Genomic DNA, 17703 nt, shown 5'->3' on the forward strand with positions numbered 1-17703 from the left:
GACCTGACCGTTGTCCACCAGAGAGACTGTTTGTCCCGGATAGATGGACCAGCAGAGTTGTTTCCGAGGTTCATTCTTCGGTGTTGGCGGGTCATCCTGGGATTTTTGGTACCAGAGATTTGGTGGCTAGGTCCTTCTGGTGGCCTTCCTTGTCGCGGGATGTGCGTTCCTTTGTGCAGTCTTGTGGGATTTGTGCTCGGGCTAAGCCTTGCTGTTCTCGTGCCAGCGGTTTGCTTTTGCCTTTGCCTATTCCGAAAAGGCCTTGGACGCACATTTCCATGGATTTTATTTCGGATCTTCCAGTATCTCAGAAAATGTCTGTCATCTGGGTGTTGTGTGATCATTTTTCCAAGATGGTCCATTTGGTGCCCTTGCCTAAGTTGCCTTCTTCCTCTGATTTGGTTCCTCTATTTTTTCAGAATGTGGTTCGCTTGCACGGCATTCCTGAAAATATTGTGTCTGATAGAGGATCCCAGTTTGTGTCCAGGTTTTGGCGGACTTTTTGTGCTAAGATGGGCATTGATTTGTCTTTTTCGTCGGCCTTCCATCCTCAGACTAATGGCCAAACCGAGCGAACTAATCAGACGTTGGAAACTTATTTGAGATGTTTTGTTTCTGCTGATCAGGATGATTGGGTGACTTTTTTGCCATTGGCCGAGTTTGCCCTTAATAATCGGGCTAGTTCTGCTACTTTGGTTTCGCCTTTTTTCTGCAATTCTGGTTTCCATCCTCGTTTTTCCTCGGGTCAGGTTGAGCCTTCTGACTGTCCTGGGGTGGATTCTGTGGTGGATAGGTTGCAGCAGATTTGGAACCATGTGGTGGACAATTTGAGGTTGTCACAGGAGAAGGCTCAGCGCTTTGCCAACCGCCGCCGCGGTGTGGGTCCCCGACTTCGTGTTGGGGATTTGGTGTGGCTGTCTTCTCGGTATGTTCCTATGAAGGTCTCCTCTCCTAAATTCAAGCCTCGCTTCATCGGTCCTTATAAGATCTTGGAAATCCTTAACCCGGTGTCTTTTCGTTTGGATCTCCCAGCATCGTTTGCCATTCATAATGTGTTCCATAGGTCTTTGTTGCGGAGGTATGTGGTACCTGTGGTTCCTTCTGTTGAGCCTCCTGCTCCGGTGCTGGTCGAGGGCGAATTGGAGTACGTAGTGGAGAAGATTTTGGATTCTCGTATCTCTAGACAGAGGCTTCAGTATTTGGTTAAGTGGAAAGGCTATGGTCAGGAGGATAATTCCTGGGTTGTCGCCTCTGATGTTCATGCGGCCGATTTGGTTCATGCCTTCCACGCGGCTCATCCTGATCGCCCTGGGGGTCTTGATGAGGGTTCGGTGACCCCTCCTCAAGGGGGGGGTACTGTTGTGAACTGTATTTTTGGGCTCCCTCTAGTGGTCACAAGCGGTACTGTGTAGTGTTGTCTTTCTGCAGGTTGGCAGCATCAGCTGGTTCGTTATCCTTGGTTGGTTTCCTATTTAGCTCACCTGGATACTCAGTTCCTTGCCTGCTCTCAATGTATTCAGTGCTCTTCAGATTCCTTGTGACTACTTTGCTCCCAGTCTCTCCAAGACAAGCTAAGTTTTTGTTTGTTTATTTTTTGATTATCAGCATTCATCATGTTTCTTGTTCAGCTTGCTAAAATGTGATTTCCTCGCTTGCTGGTTGCTCTAGGGGACTGAGTTTCTCCCCCCACACCGTTAGTTGGTGCGGGGGTTCTTGAAATCTCTGTGTGGATATTTTGTAAGGGTTTTTTACTGACCGCACAGACCCCTTTTCTATTTTCTGCTATCTAGTATTAATGGGCCTCATTTGCTGAATCTGCTTTCACCCCTGTGTATGTGCCTTCCTCTTACCTCACCGTTATTATTTGTTGGGGGCTTCTATATCTTTGGGGATTATTTCTCTGGAGGCAAGTGAGGTCTTTCTTTCTCTCTAGGGGTAGTTAGTTCCTCAGGCTGGCTCGAGACGTCTAGGATTTTAGACACGTTCACCGGCTACCTTTAGTGTGTTGGATAGGTTCAGATTTGCGGTCAGTCCAGTTTGCCACCTCTCTAGAGCTTTTCCTATGTTTTGTTACTTAGCTGGAGTATTTTGTGATCCTCAACCACTAAGGATCATAACAGCCAGGGCCATAATCATGGCCGAGGACACCGGGGCACTTGCACCCTGGCCTCCTATCCCATGAAAATAATGTCCATTACTTTGCATACCTGTGGCTCCGCTTTCTGCGCCATCAGGGTCTCCTCTGCTCCTTTAGACATTTTTTCACAAATTGAGACACAGTCAATTTCATCTTTCAAATGAACAGCTTTACTATTTTCTTGACGCAGCACAACCATATTCCTCACAGCATTTACAACAGATTTCACATTGCACATTTCTTCCTCTATCCCTGCACTTCCCTTTCTGTCACACAGCACGTACCCAGGTCGGACAATCTCACATAGTTTCTCAACGTCCACCCTGTTTAGCTCTGCTACGGTTAGACATTCCTTAGTGTGTTTGGCTCCAGACATGAGACTATCAGGGCTCAATGAGAAACTGAGTTTCGCTCCATTTTTATAGATCTCTGCTTTTTAAATTCCTGTGTTCATGTCTTTAATTCATTGTTTTTTCTCCCTTATGTTTTTTTGTTTTAGTAATAAGTTTGGAAAATTGCTCAGTAATAAATATTCTGGCCTAAAGCATCTGCCACTTCACAATACTATGATATCCGTATTGATTTAATGTTCTGCATTGGAAGAGAACACCACTGCATCTTTTGGTAACCTGGAGAAATACGCATAAATCATGATTTGGGGACACGGAGAGTTGGAATGAGGACTCCTTCTGAACAATTATATGTTCTGTCTTGTGATGATATGACAACATTGCTCTCCTGTCATGTGTGTGTTCTCATTACTTATGATGTGATATCTCGATATAGGATGTTTCTCAAAGTATTTATATAATAATGTTTCTCCGTATGGTGGTGGTGTTACCTTTTTCCTTTCTTTATATGATGCGGTGCTTACCGCTGGGGTCCGGGCTGTTATGCTAGCATGATCGGCTGGTTACTTTACCTGTCTGAAATTTGACTCTAACAAAATGGTGACGCGCATGCGCATCGCGCCCGGGAACCACCATGTTGTTGAAGGCCTCTGTACCATCGGCTGTGCGGACATGACGTCATGGAGGATTTCCTCCCCGCACGCCGATCGTGAGTGCCGGAAACAGCTATGCCTGGGACCCGGAGGCGGCGGTGCCATGCGTGATACAACGGTAGCAGGTGCAGTAATTAATGTACATTATAAATTGGGGCTTGTAATGGAGACAGGACACGCACAATTTCTCTCCCCTTGATAAAGCAAAGAACGCGAAACGCGCGTCGGGGCTCTTCTTTGAGGCTGAGGACAGACAGGCGGATTTTATGGGTATGTGTTCACAACTATACTAGCTCTTCTCTGCATTGGCACTTTATATTCTGGCTAAGATGGCCAATTTTCATGCATATTATTATGGAGTTAGTGTATTAGAGATATTTATTTCATCCCCATAGCCTGCAGCAATATTATCCTTCTACCTCATTTCTTTGGTCTTTGTGCACTTTATTCGGGTATTATCCTTCCTCTTACTGGTTTTCTGATATTTTTGTTCTTTATTAATTGTTTTAGTATATGTATATCTTTAATCAAAATTGTCACTCTTTTATACCATCTCCTGAGTGGTGTGTTCTGATACTTTTGTATCTCATTGGATTAGTACAGCTTCTGAAGTCAGTTGCCACATGGTGAGTGACCTGCCCATCTGTACTGTCTCTTGGGGTGACACAGCATCCTCCTTATTAACGCTCACTGTGTTTTGGGGAACCCTCAGCCGTTTCCCCCCTGATCTGAGGGCATCAGCCCATGTGATGAGCTGCCACATTCTGGAGACACCTGTGTACTCAAACTGTCACTGCTTCTATCTTAAACTTCTTTTCCTACTGCTGTCCTGGCCTACTGCTGTTCAGGCCCGGTTGCTGTGGATGGCTGGGCTTCTTCCTTGATCAACGTTGCATGGATACTGCTAACATTCTTGGCACTTAAGTGCTCCATCTCTTAGCTGCAGCTGACCCCTCCTACATTAACTAGTTCCTAAATATGATGAACTCCTATCTAGTAATATGTACTCTACTCTAAGGTACTCCACCTAGTGGGCAAACTTCAGTACTACACTTTCCTTATTTAACAGGTATACTAAATAGCAAATATATATAGCAGATTGAAAGGTATAGCACATATACAAGGAAGACAATATATAAACATAGGTACATAGCAGCATACAGTAACATAACAGCAATTACCATAAATCAAGAGTCCAATAAGAACCAAGGTTCTTAAAGGGGTAGGGGCAAGTACCAGTCCTCAGATCCCCTTCCACATCAACCAAGGTATCATTTCAATCAGTATAGCGACGCTGACCTGTCAGTGTCTGTAGGTTACTGTGCACTGTCCTCCTGACAAGTTCCCTTTAAATAATTGTCCTCAGTGGAACCACAAGTCCTAGCAAGCTACTCATTCCTTGATGTAGCAGTTCTGCAGTCACACAGCAATTCAGCCTGTATGTTATTGATTCAGGTCCTTAAGGATGCAAGGCAGAGTTCTTCTCTTTGATGAGAAGCCAGCAGGTCAACCCCAGGCAACCTTTCTGGTCTGTAGTTCTAGTTCAGGTCCAAGGCTCTCTGTTCTCTCACATAGAGCTGCAGAATCAACTAATCCGCCCTGTCCTCTTATGCTGCTCCTCCTCTTCCATGTTGCCAAGGCAATGCAACTAAGTGGAAAATAATGACTGTTACTGAGAAGCACTATCGGCTCCTATCAGACCCAGTTTCTGTACACCAGTCTCCCCTCACAGGGATTACATTCTACCCCTGGTGAGTTGCTGTATGCTCCTTTGCACGAAATGAAGACTCACCACCTGCAATAAAAACTTGATGTAAAGCACACTACCTACCACCACAGCAAGTCACACACAAATTACTTATGGGCCACATGAGAGTGTAGGGGAAATGCAGTCATATATTTGAAATGAGGGCGCACTACTCTGGGAACCTTAGTAGTTTTCCCCATGTGGTCATATGTTAGCATCATGGGGGCCTAATGTCCCCCTTGGTACAAATTTGTATTACATGGACACCGTCATCGACCCCTAGTTCTTGACCTCCAAGCTCAGGCCTCATGGCAGTCACTTCTTCACCTGGTTCTTTAGTGTCTTCTAAACTCTTCCCCAACTGGTGTCAGTACAGCTTGATGCTGGACCACACCCTTTTGGGGAATCTTCTTTAGTTAACTAGTCTGTATGGATTTGGATTACTGAGCACGAATCACCTATCAATCTGTAGTATGGCCCACATTCATCTCTGGAATCACTCACAGTACCTTAAGGAATGACCACAGGACTGGTTAATTGTCATTGCCGAAGACTCCTACGAGAGATCGGTTATCGTGATGAGCTCCAGTGTTCTTTAGCCACTGCAACTGTATGTTCTGCCCTGCAGGCAGCAAAAGCTGGCGATAATAAGTCTTTACACCTCCACCTCCTTTCTCAGGCTTCACTCTGTAGACCGTGATATCAGGCAGCTTATCCATCACTGATGTCAGTGAGTTGAACTGAGTTAATTGCCTATGAACTCCCATGACCATTCTGATGGTACCACTTTATCATGCTTGTGGTGATATCAGACAAGTCATAGGAGTTCACTGTGGTTGCACTCGCTGCTCAGTGTCTCTGCTGGATTGCAGGCTGTATAGTCACATCATGCAACAATGCAGCCTGCCATTTAGATGTAGCAGAGCTAGACCCATCGTGGAACAAATGGATTATTATCTTCTTTGCAGACAGGTGAGGAATACTGTAGCTTAATATTTTAATTCTGTTAGAGGAGACCATGCTTTCTGTGAACTGAGCGATGACATGAGTATAGTTTCATTTAGATTAATTAAAGGAGTTTGTGACATTCTTACAATTAAAGGACTTTATTCTGGGTGTGTTTACAATATAAATATGGGATTAGTACTGGAGAGGTGTCTTATAGACACCTCTCCATTACTAACTCTTGGGCTTGATGTGATGCAACAATACAAAAATGACATTAACACCAAAAATATGAACACCACTTGCTACTGCCAAAGGGCAAGTGGGAATAGATGGGCAAAGCACCTGAATTGGCGCATCTAATAGATGCATCATTTCTGGGCTGCTGTGGCCTTTTTTAGGCTGGTGGGGGCCAATATTCATGGCCCCTTACCAGCATGAGAATATAAGCCCCCAGCTGTCAGCTTTAGCTTCCCTGGTTGTCAAAAAATGGGGGCGGATCCCACACCATTTTTTTATATTATTTATTTAAATAAAAAACCAGTGTGGGGACACCTCTATTCTTGATAACAAGCCTTGCTAACGCTGACAGCAGAGGGTGGAGCTGGCAGATGTCAATTTTGCTTGGCTGGTTATCAAAAACGCAAGGGAACACCCATCTTATTTTTAATTATTTATAGCACAATTGATGGTTCAGTTGATGCAACTTTTTCTGGTGTCTGCCTCTAATTTGATCTGTTTTGGCAGCTTTTTTGGTCCACCTGAAGGTATTGTCTAAGCATTGGAATGTTTGCTGAACTGAACCTCAAAAAGGTCATTATAAGACCAAAACGTCTTTTTGTATTTTTAAATTGCTTGCACACAATAAAATTATCTTCTTACAACATTTACCTGAGTGCGACGTTTATCACAAGGCAATGCTGTAAGTTAGTCTTGCACAGCAAAAATCAAATAAGTCATCAAACTATTTGATAAGGTAGGTAATATCTCCCTAAGTGCCTAGTGGGTAAATGTAGAGGCGTCTGGGCCTGAGGTGGAAAGCATTTTTGGCACATGTCCTACCACCACTGAGGATAGCTGGATGTTTCTCTGTCCATGTTACCTCCTCTTCCTCCACTGCCTCCTGATCTATTTCCTTATCCGGTCAATGTAACACCCACATGACCAAATTCAGCACAGACTACAGCCAGCTGTTTTGAAAATTATATGATTGTGGGAAAAATCACACACTGTGCAGGAGCTGTGAATGGAAATTAAATAATAGACTGATGTGTGGTTGCTGCCTATAAACCTCAAGCCCGGCCTGGGGTGTTCAATAACGGACCAAAACTCATAGCAGCTCTGGGCCTAGCAAGTTTGACACACCTCCCTTGCCTGGCGCATGTGCTGAATTTGGTAGTACGGAGCTTCCTTAAAAATTACACAGATTTGTCAGAACTGCTGCTGAAAGTGCGGGCAGTTTATGCACTATTTTGGTGTTCTCACTCTTATGCTGCTCGCTTGTCTACACTGCAGCTAACTTTACTTATGCCATTCTGCTTAACACCTGATATACAATCTACCCACAAGGTGGAACTCCACCTTGCATATGCTGGAAAGTCTGTGAGCAGTAGCACACTATAGTGGAGTTTCAACTGCAGCACATAGGGGTGAGTCGCTCAGTGGAACAATATAACTTCAAGACCAATGAGTGAACCTCCATATGGGATGTGAGTGTTGTGTTGTGCTGCTTTGACTACTCCACGAACATGGCCAGCTCTGATGACACTGATATAGAATGGATAATGTTTTGACTTTAATTGCCTTTTGCCTTTAATTGCTAGAATTGCTAGAATTTATTCTTATGATGCTGTAGTCTGGTAGTCTCCTCTTCAAGGATTGTACACTTATTATCTTATATGTTTTCAATAGTCAGCAAACAGCATGTTCTGGGAATGTGGGAAATAAAGGTCAGCCTGACCCGGGGTAACAGGGGGGAGGGCTGAGGGCTACATGAATTACATTGAGAATTACATTTGTTGCAAATGGTATAAAATGTTGCCTCTTGTGTTGTGAATTTACCTTTTGGCTCCCTCTAGTGGCTACTAGTGATTTGACTCTGGGTATGTCATTCATCCCTTGTATTCTCACCTGGGTCGTTAGGTCAGGGGTGTTGCTATATAAGCTCCCTGGACCTTCAGTTCAATGCCTGGCAACGTTGATATCAGAGCTAATCTGTAGTGCTCTTGTCTACTGATCCTGGTTCCTGTTTGATTAAGCTAAGTCTGCTTTCTTGCTTTTTGCTATTTGTTTTGGTTTGCATTTTTGTCCAGCTTGTATATAATCCGTTTCCTGACCTTGCTGGAAGCTCTAGGGTGGCTGGTGTTCTCCCCCCGGGCCGTTAGACGGTTCGGGGGTTCTTGAATCTCCAGCGTGGATTTTGATAGGGTTTTTGTTGACCATATAAGTTATCTTACTACATTCTGCTATTAGTAAGTGGGCCTCTCTTTGCTAAAATCTAGTTCATCTCTGTGTTTGTCATTTCCTCTTACCTCACCGTTATTATTTGTGGGGGGCTACTATCCTACTTTTGGGGTCTATTCTCTGGAGGCAAGAGAGGTCTTTGTTTTCCTCTTCTAGGGGTAGTTAGTCCTCCGGCTGGCGTGAGACATCTAGCGACCAACGTAGGCATGTTCCCCGGCTACTGCTAGTGTTGGCGTTAGGAGTAGATATATGGTCAACCCAGTTACCACTGCCCTATGAGCTGGATTTTTGTACGTCGCAGACTTACTTGTTTCTCTGAGACCCTCGCCATTGGGGTCATAACAGTTTGCCAGGCCAGTATTAAATGTTAAATGCATTGCAGAAGCGGGATTATAAGAAAGAAAGTTCTGAGTTTTTTTTTCTCTCTCTCATTTTTTTTTCTTTTCCCCTTTACCTCTGAGTGGCTTGTGTTTGCTGCAGACATGAATGTCCAGACCTTGATTACAAGTGTGGACCAGCTTGCTGCTCGTGTGCAGGGCATACAAGATTATGTTATCAGAAGTCCTATGTCAGAACCTAAGATACCGATTCCTGAACCGTTTTCCGGAGACCGATTTAAATTTAGAAATTTCAGGAATAATTGTAAATTGTTTTTGTCCCTGAAACTCTGTTCATCTGGAGACTCCGCTCAGCAAGTAAAAATTGTTATTTCTTTTTTACGGGGCGACCCTCAGGATTGGGCCTTCTCGCTGGCGCCAGGAGATCCGGCATTGGCTGACATTGATGCGTTTTTTCTGGCGCTCGGTTTGCTTTATCAGGAACCCAATCTTGAGATTCAGGCAGAAAAGGCCTTGCTGGCTATGTCTCAGGGCCAGGACGAGGCTGAAGTGTATTGCCAAAAATTTCGGAAATGGTCCGTGCTGACCCAGTGGAACGAGTGTGCATTGGCTGCTAATTTTAGAAATGGCCTTTCTGAAGCCATTAAGAATGTGATGGTGGGTTTTCCCATTCCCACAGGTCTGAATGATTCTATGGCCCTGGCTATTCAAATCGACCGGCGGTTGCGGGAGCGCAAAACCGCTAATTCCCTCATGGTGTTGTCTGAACAGACACCTGATTTAATACAATGTGATAGAATCCTGACTAGAAATGAGCGGAAAATTCATAGACGCCAGAATGGCTTGTGTTACTACTGTGGTGATTCTACACATGTTATCTCAGCATGCTCTAAACGTCTTACTAAGGTTGTTAGTCCGGTCGCCATTGGTAATTTGCAACCTAAATTTATTCTATCTGTAACTTTGATTTGCTCACTGTCATCGTATCCTGTCATGGCGTTTGTGGACTCGGGTGCTGCCCTGAGCCTTATGGATCTGTCATTTGCCAAGCGCTGCGGATTTGTTCTTGAGCCATTGGAAAATCCTATCCCTCTTAGGGGTATTGATTCTACGCCATTGGCAAAAAATAAACCGCAGTTTTGGACACAGGTTACCATGTGCATGACTCCCGAACATCGGGAGGTAATACGTTTTCTTGTTCTGCATAAAATGCATGATTTGGTTGTTTTGGGTTTGCCATGGTTACAGACCCATAATCCAGTCTTGGACTGGAAGGCTATGTCAGTGTCAAGTTGGGGCTGCCATGGAATTCATGGAGATTCCCTGCCCTTGTCTATTGCTTCGTCTACGCCTTCGGAAGTTCCGGCGTATTTGTCTGATTATCAGGATGTCTTCAGCGAGTCTAACTCCAGTGCACTGCCTCCTCATAGGGAATGTGACTGTGCAATAGATTTGATTCCTGGCAGTAAGTTTCCTAAGGGGAGACTGTTTAATCTGTCGGTACCTGAACATACCGCGATGCGTTCATATATCAAGGAGTCTCTTGAGAAGGGGCATATCCATCCTTCTTCTTCCCCTCTTGATGCGGGATTCTTTTTTGTGGCCAAAAAGGACGGATCTTTGAGGCCTTGTATTGACTATCGGCTTTTAAATAAGATCACTGTCAAATTTCAGTATCCTTTGCCGCTGTTGTCAGATTTGTTTGCCCGGATTAAAGGTGCCAAGTGGTTCACCAAGATAGACCTTCGTGGTGCGTACAACCTTGTGCGCATTAGGCAGGGCGATGAATGTTAAACCGCATTCAATACGCCCGAAGGTCATTTTGAGTACTTGGTGATGCCATTCGGTCTCTCTAATGCACCTTCAGTTTTTCAGTCCTTCATGCATGACATTTTCCGGAAGTATCTGGATAAATTTTTGATTGTTTATCTGGATGATATTCTGTTTTTTTCTGATGATTGGGACTCGCATGTGGAGCAGGTCAGGATGGTTTTTGAGATTCTGCGTGAAAATTCTTTGTTTGTAAAAGGCTCAAAGTGTCTCTTTGGTGTACAGAAGGTTCCCTTTTTGGGGTTCATTTTTTCCCCTTCTGCTGTGGAGATGGATCCAGTCAAGGTCCGAGCTATTCATGATTGGACTCAACCCTCGTCAGTTAAGAGTCTTCAGAAGTTCTTGGGTTTTGCTAACTTCTACCGTCGTTTTATCGCAAATTTCTCTAGCGTTGTTAAACCGCTGACGGATATGACCAAGAAAGGCTTTGATGTAGCTAACTGGGCTCCTGCTGCCGTGGAGGCTTTCCAGGAGTTAAAACGCCGGTTTACTTCGGCGCCTGTTTTGTGCCAGCCTGACATCTCACTTCCCTTTCAGGTTGAGGTGGATGCTTCGGAGATTGGGGCAGGGGCCGTTTTGTCGCAGAGAGGCCCTGGTTGCTCTACTATGAGACCTTGTGCCTTTTTCTCTAGGAAGTTTTCACCGGCAGAGCGAAATTATGATGTGGGCAATCGGGAGTTGTTGGCCATGAAGTGGGCATTTGAGGAGTGGCGTCATTGGCTCGAGGGTGCTAAGCATCGTGTGGTGGTCTTGACTGATCACAAAAATCTGATGTATCTCGAGTCTGCTAAACGCCTGAATCCTAGACAGGCCCGCTGGTCATTGTTTTTCTCCCGTTTTGACTTTGTGGTCTCGTATTTACCAGGTTCTAAGAATGTGAAGGCCGATGCTCTGTCTAGGAGCTTTGTGCCTGATGCTCCTGGAGTCGCTGAACCTGTGGGTATTCTTAAGGAAGGAGTTATCGTGTCTGCTATTTCTCCAGATCTGCGACGTGTGTTGCAGAGATTTCAGGCTGGTAGGCCTGACTCTTGTCCACCTGACAGATTGTTTGTGCCTGCTAGATGGACCAGCAGAGTCATTTCCGAGGTTCATTCCTCGGTGTTGGCAGGGCACCCGGGAATTTTTGGCACCAGAGATCTGGTGGCCAGGTCCTTTTGGTGGCCTTCCTTGTCAAGGGATGTGCAGTCATTTGTACAGTCCTGTGGTACTTGTGCTCGAGCTAAGCCTTGCTGCTCTCGTGCCAGCGGGTTGCTCTTGCCCTTGCCTGTCCCGAAGAGACCTTGGACACACATCTCTATGGATTTCATTTCTGATCTTCCGGTGTCTCAGGGCATGTCTGTCATCTGGGTGATATGTGACCGTTTCTCCAAGATGGTCCATTTGGTTCCTTTGCCTAAGCTGCCCTCCTCTTCTGATCTGGTTCCTGTGTTCTTCCAGAACGTGGTTCGTTTGCACGGCATTCCTGAGAATATTGTGTCGGACAGAGGATCCCAGTTTGTTTCCAGGTTCTGGCGATCCTTTTGTGGTAGGATGGGCATTGAGTTGTCGTTTTCATCCGCTTTCCATCCCCAGACTAACGGACAAATGGAGCGAACTAATCAGACTCTAGAGGCTTATTTGAGGTGTTTTGTCTCTTCTGATCAGGATGATTGGGTGACCTTCTTGCCGTTGGCTGAATTTGCCCTTAATAATCGGGCTAGTTCCGCCACCTTGGTTTCGCCATTTTTCTGCAACTCTGGTTTCCATCCTCGTTTTTCCTCGGGACATGTGGAGCCTTCTGACTGTCCTGGGGTGGATTCCGTGGTGGATAGGTTGCAGCGGATCTGGGGGCATGTGGTGGACAACTTGAAGTTGTCACAGGAGAAGGCTCAGCGTTTTGCCAACCGCCGCCGCGGTGTGGGTCCCCGACTTCGCGTTGGGGATTTGGTGTGGCTGTCTTCTCGATTTGTTCCTATGAAGGTCTCCTCTCCCAAATTTAAGCCTCGCTTCATTGGTCCTTACAAGATATTGGAAATCATTAATCCTGTATCCTTTCGCCTGGATCTTCCGGTGTCGTTTGCCATCCACAACGTATTTCATAGGTCCTTGTTGCAGCGGTACGTTGTGCCTGTGGTTCCTTCTGCTGAGCCTCCTGCTCCGGTGTTGGTTGAGGGCGAGTTGGAGTACGTGGTGGAGAAGATCTTAGATTCTCATCTCTCCAGGCGGAGGCTTCAGTACCTGGTCAAGTGGAAGGGCTATGGTCAGGAGGATAATTCCTGGGTGGTCGCCTCTGATGTGCATGCGGCCGATTTAGTTCGTGCCTTTCACGCCGCTCATCCTGATCGCCCTGGTGGTCTTGGTGAGGGTTCGGTGACCCCTCATTAAGGGGGGGTACTGTTGTGAATTTACCTTTTGGCTCCCTCTAGTGGCTACTAGTGATTTGACTCTGGGTATGTCATTCATCCCTTGTATTCTCACCTGGGTCGTTAGGTCAGGGGTGTTGCTATATAAGCTCCCTGGACCTTCAGTTCAATGCCTGGCAACGTTGATATCAGAGCTAATCTGTAGTGCTCTTGTCTACTGATCCTGGTTCCTGTTTGATTAAGCTAAGTCTGCTTTCTTGCTTTTTGCTATTTGTTTTGGTTTGCATTTTTGTCCAGCTTGTATATAATCTGTTTCCTGACCTTGCTGGAAGCTCTAGGGTGGCTGGTGTTCTCCCCCCGGGCCGTTAGACGGTTCGGGGGTTCTTGAATCTCCAGCGTGGATTTTGATAGGGTTTTTGTTGACCATATAAGTTATCTTACTACATTCTGCTATTAGTAAGTGGGCCTCTCTTTGCTAAAATCTAGTTCATCTCTGTGTTTGTCATTTCCTCTTACCTCACCGTTATTATTTGTGGGGGGCTACTATCCTACTTTTGGGGTCTATTCTCTGGAGGCAAGAGAGGTCTTTGTTTTCCTCTTCTAAGGGTAGTTAGTCCTCCGGCTGGCGCGAGACATCTAGCGACCAACGTAGGCATGTTCCCCGGCTACTGCTAGTGTTGGCGTTAGGAGTAGATATATGGTCAACCCAGTTACCACTGCCCTATGAGCTGGATTTTTGTACGTCGCAGACTTACTTGTTTCTCTGAGACCCTCGCCATTGGGGTCATAACACTCTTGCTCTATTAGATCAGATAAAGTGACTTTGCTCACAGCATGTTTGCAGTTTCCTTATACTCCAAGCGTGCTTGTCAATGAAGGGCGTAACCTCCTGATTTGGCCTCACTGGTGATCTGGCATATCTGACATTGGGTCAGAATGCAAACAGCTACGACAACGCCATCATCATTACTATCCCACTTGAATGCTTCCTAAAAAAACAAAGCTTAAGGTGATGATGGATGAGGTGGTTGCACAATAGAAAGAGGAAGAGGAACAGGGACCATTCTTACTATTGTAAGGCCAGGCGTTCACACATATCTTGTAGGATGGGTTCCTGCCTGCATCAAAGGGGCCAGGTACACAAATGTTGAACCAGGGTACAGTTTTGCAGGAAGAGGAGGAGGAGGAGCAGAAGTATGTGGAGGAGGATGAGGAACAACCCTGTTCACAGCAGGGTGGCATTCAAATCAGCTAATGGGCATGAGTGGTGCGTGGTTGGGGGGGATACAAATGATACAGACGATACAGAGGACCTAGACAATACACCACCAACCGAGGAAAGCTTGTCGTTGCCTCTGGGCAGTTTGGCACACATGAGGCAATACATGCTGCTGTGCCTGCGCAACAACCGCCGAGTTGCCCAGATTGTTACAACTGCTGATTACTGGGTGGCCACCCTGCTGGATCCCCGCTACAAGCACAATGCGCATTCCTTGCTTCCATCACTAAGGCGAGATTGGAAAATGCTGAAATGCAAGAACACTACTGACGGCTTCCTCTTCTTAACAGTGGGGGCTCAGTGGAAGTACAAGGTAGAGGAGGATGAAGTTGCTAACACAGCTGGGGCACTAGCAGCACCATGCAAGTGATGGCTAGCATGGCAGAAATGTGGAAAATGTTATTCAGCATGTCACAAAATCTGGCACCACCATATGATATGGTCCCTATTTTGGAACAGTACAAACAGATGTTTTTGGTTCCAGTACAAACAGAGGCTTTTTGGCACAATACTCCCAGAAACTTTTTGGCAGAGTACACATAGAGACTTTTTGGTAAAATAGAAACAGATGCTTTCCGGCACAGTACTCCCAGGGGCTTTTTGGCCCACAAATGGGAAAGACACTGCTCAATACTAGAATTTTTCTTAGACACACCACTCAGAAATGGCTGCAGAGTAGAAACATTTTTTTTAAACACTACTTGAACAGACACAGCGCTACATAGTAGAATTTTTTTTTTTAGAAGCACTATTCCCAAAATCAGAGCTGCAGAGTCAAAATATTTTTAGATACAGTACTGACAAAAAGACAGCTGCAGAGTAGAGGTTTTTTTTAGAAACTATGCTAGTATAGACAAAATGGTACAATTAAATAATTTTTTCAGCTCACAAATTAGAAAGAAATGACTACATACTGTAATACAAAAATTTGTAGATACACTACCCACAAAAAGACAGCTGTAGTGTAGAAAAATATTTTAGAAAAATTGCTTGTAAAGACACAATGGTACAATAAAATATTTTTTCTCCTTCGCCCATGATGGCACCACAGAGAGAGGGGATCCACCCATCAGGGACTGGAAACTTACAGATAAAAAGGCGGTACCTCTCTCCCGCATCAGTTGGTTTCCTGTCCCTGATGGAGAATCTACAGTCGTTGCATACGTGAGGATTGTCACGGGATGCCAGGCCCAACCAGTCTGATCCAGGTAGCAGGGGTTCCATGCCTCGGCTGAGGCTATTGCCTGAGGTGCCACCACTAGGGCCAGCAGAACTTCAAGGTGCACAGTGAGAGGTGGTGGAAGAAAGCAGCATAGGCCACCTCTCCCGGAGCGTGTCCCGAACGTCTCCATGGCTGCACTGGTGTGGGGACTCCAGTGCACACATGCCAACATGGCCTTATGACAGGCAGGGTTGCCGCAAAGCACCTCTGGGAGACCGGCAAGGAGCTTGCACATGCGCAGTAACGAAAAGCCACATTGCATGAATGGGTAATCCAGCCGCTAGGCGCGTGGCGTTCCCTTAGGGGGGAGGTAACTAGCAGGCTTTTAAGCTGGAAGAGAATCTGGGGTCAGCACTGCCAAAGAGCTTGGCATTCAACATGAGTGACCAGGAGCATACAGTGGGATAGACTTTGCAGGGTCAGTCTCCTCATCATGAGCAGCAACCACAGAAGCAGCGACAGCAGCAGCAGCAAAAATAGATGGAAAGGGCCCTTCTCATCACCATAAATGCGGCAGCAGTGGCCACTCGGGCTCCCAGCACAGCATGAGTTCCAGCATGGCCTCCGGCGCAAGAGAGAATCTATCTTTGGAAATGGGTTCTTCTCCGAATCCGGTACCCTTCCATCTGACAGGTGGTAAGTGAACTTCATGAATGTCCACTTTATAAATGGGCTACTGTTTTCTTCTTTCTATTAGGGAAGAAATGCACATCCAAATCTAAACATAGGATCTGTGCACTCTGTACAGAAGAGTTGCCCACCACATGGGAAAGAGACTCTGTAGCTCCTGTATAGAGCAGACAATTTGTGAGGAAACCCCAAAGTTCGCCTCAGACCTTAGGTCTCTGATTAAGAGTCAGGTAGAAGACACCTTTAGATCCCTTCAGGAATCAGGAAAGAAATGGCAAAAAACCAGACACAGTTCCCCTGAGCCCGGGTCTAGTAGTGGGGGGAGAGAGAAGGAAGTGTCTCAGATTCATCCAGATCAGCAACATCTTCATCAACGTCCGCTGAGGGTGGAAATGGTCGCGGCTGCTTTCCGATAGAGGAAACAGACACTCTTATTAAAGCATGTGGTAAAGAGAATGTCTAGCACAGCCTGAGGAGGTGCTTAAGAATAGGTTCCCAAATCTTAATAAGTGAAATAGTATATACTTGGCACACTCCAGTGAATGTAATGCAAAAGAGGTATTTAATGCTACTGTACATACTACTGTATGCATCGCATTAAATACCCCTTTTGCATCACATTTAGTGGAGTGTGCTAAGTATATACTATTTCACTCTCATTAAAGCAGTCAGAGCCACTATGGGGCTGGTGGACTCTAGGCCCAAAAAATCAATGCAGGACATTATGTTTAGGGGACTAGAGCAGAAAAATAGGAGATACTTTCCATTGACTGAAAAAATCCAAACCTTAATTAAAAGAGAATGGAAAAAACAGAAAAGAAGGGTTTTCTTACCCCAAAAAGGAAATACCCGTTTGAGGACCCTGCTCATTGTTTGGAAAAGGTGCCAAAGCTAGACGTGGCTATTGCCAAAATCTCTAAGAAATTCGCCCTTCCCTTTGAGGATATGGGGGTGTTAAAAAACCCCCCTTGGATAAAAAAGTGGACTCGTTCCTGAAGGTTCAAGGGAGGCCGTGGGGGTGGGGTAAAACCAGCAGTAGTCACCATCTGGATCAGCTGGAGTCACAGTTAAGAGACAAAATCTCTAGAGACACAATACTAAATTCCATTCCTGTAATAAAGGGGCTGCTGATTTTCTGGCGGACACATCTGCGGACCCTATCAGGCTGGTCGCCAGTTCGACATCCTTCTCAAATGCGGTCAGGTGGGCTCTCTTGCTTAAATGTTGGCCAGGGGACCTCCAGACAAAGTCAAAACTGTGTTTCATTCCCTGTGAGGGTGAGTTTTTGTTTGGACCTACGTTGGACGATATCCTGGATAAATTAGGAGATAAAAATAAACACTTCCCTATGCTCTCTCCAGTCAATCCTATAAGCGGCTCTTTCAGAGTTGAAGATTTATTCAAAGGAAAGCCACATAAATCCCCAGGATAAGTGGGAAGATAGAAGGGGTAGAGTCAAGGGGTTCATGTTCAACAGGGGGCCCAGCAATAATAAAAAGCAATCCCAATGAGGGTTTTCCCCAGGTGGGGGGTAGGTTGTCTCTCTTTCTCCCGACCTGGGAAAAAATAACCAAAAGTATGTGGATTTAGGACTTGATAAAATCCGGCCTAAACTGAGTTTCCATTCCCCCCCCCCACCCATCTTTCATAGTGACTCCTGGGAGATTCTCAGAAGAAGAACAACTAGCCTTAGAACGGGAGATTCTGGGCCTAGTAGAGAAGGCGTTTCTTCAGGAAGTCCCTCGCCAAGAAAGAGGTGAATGGTTT

The sequence above is a fragment of the Ranitomeya variabilis genome, chromosome 5 (assembly GCF_051348905.1).
Source record: "Ranitomeya variabilis isolate aRanVar5 chromosome 5, aRanVar5.hap1, whole genome shotgun sequence".
Lineage (NCBI taxonomy): Eukaryota > Metazoa > Chordata > Amphibia > Anura > Dendrobatidae > Ranitomeya > Ranitomeya variabilis.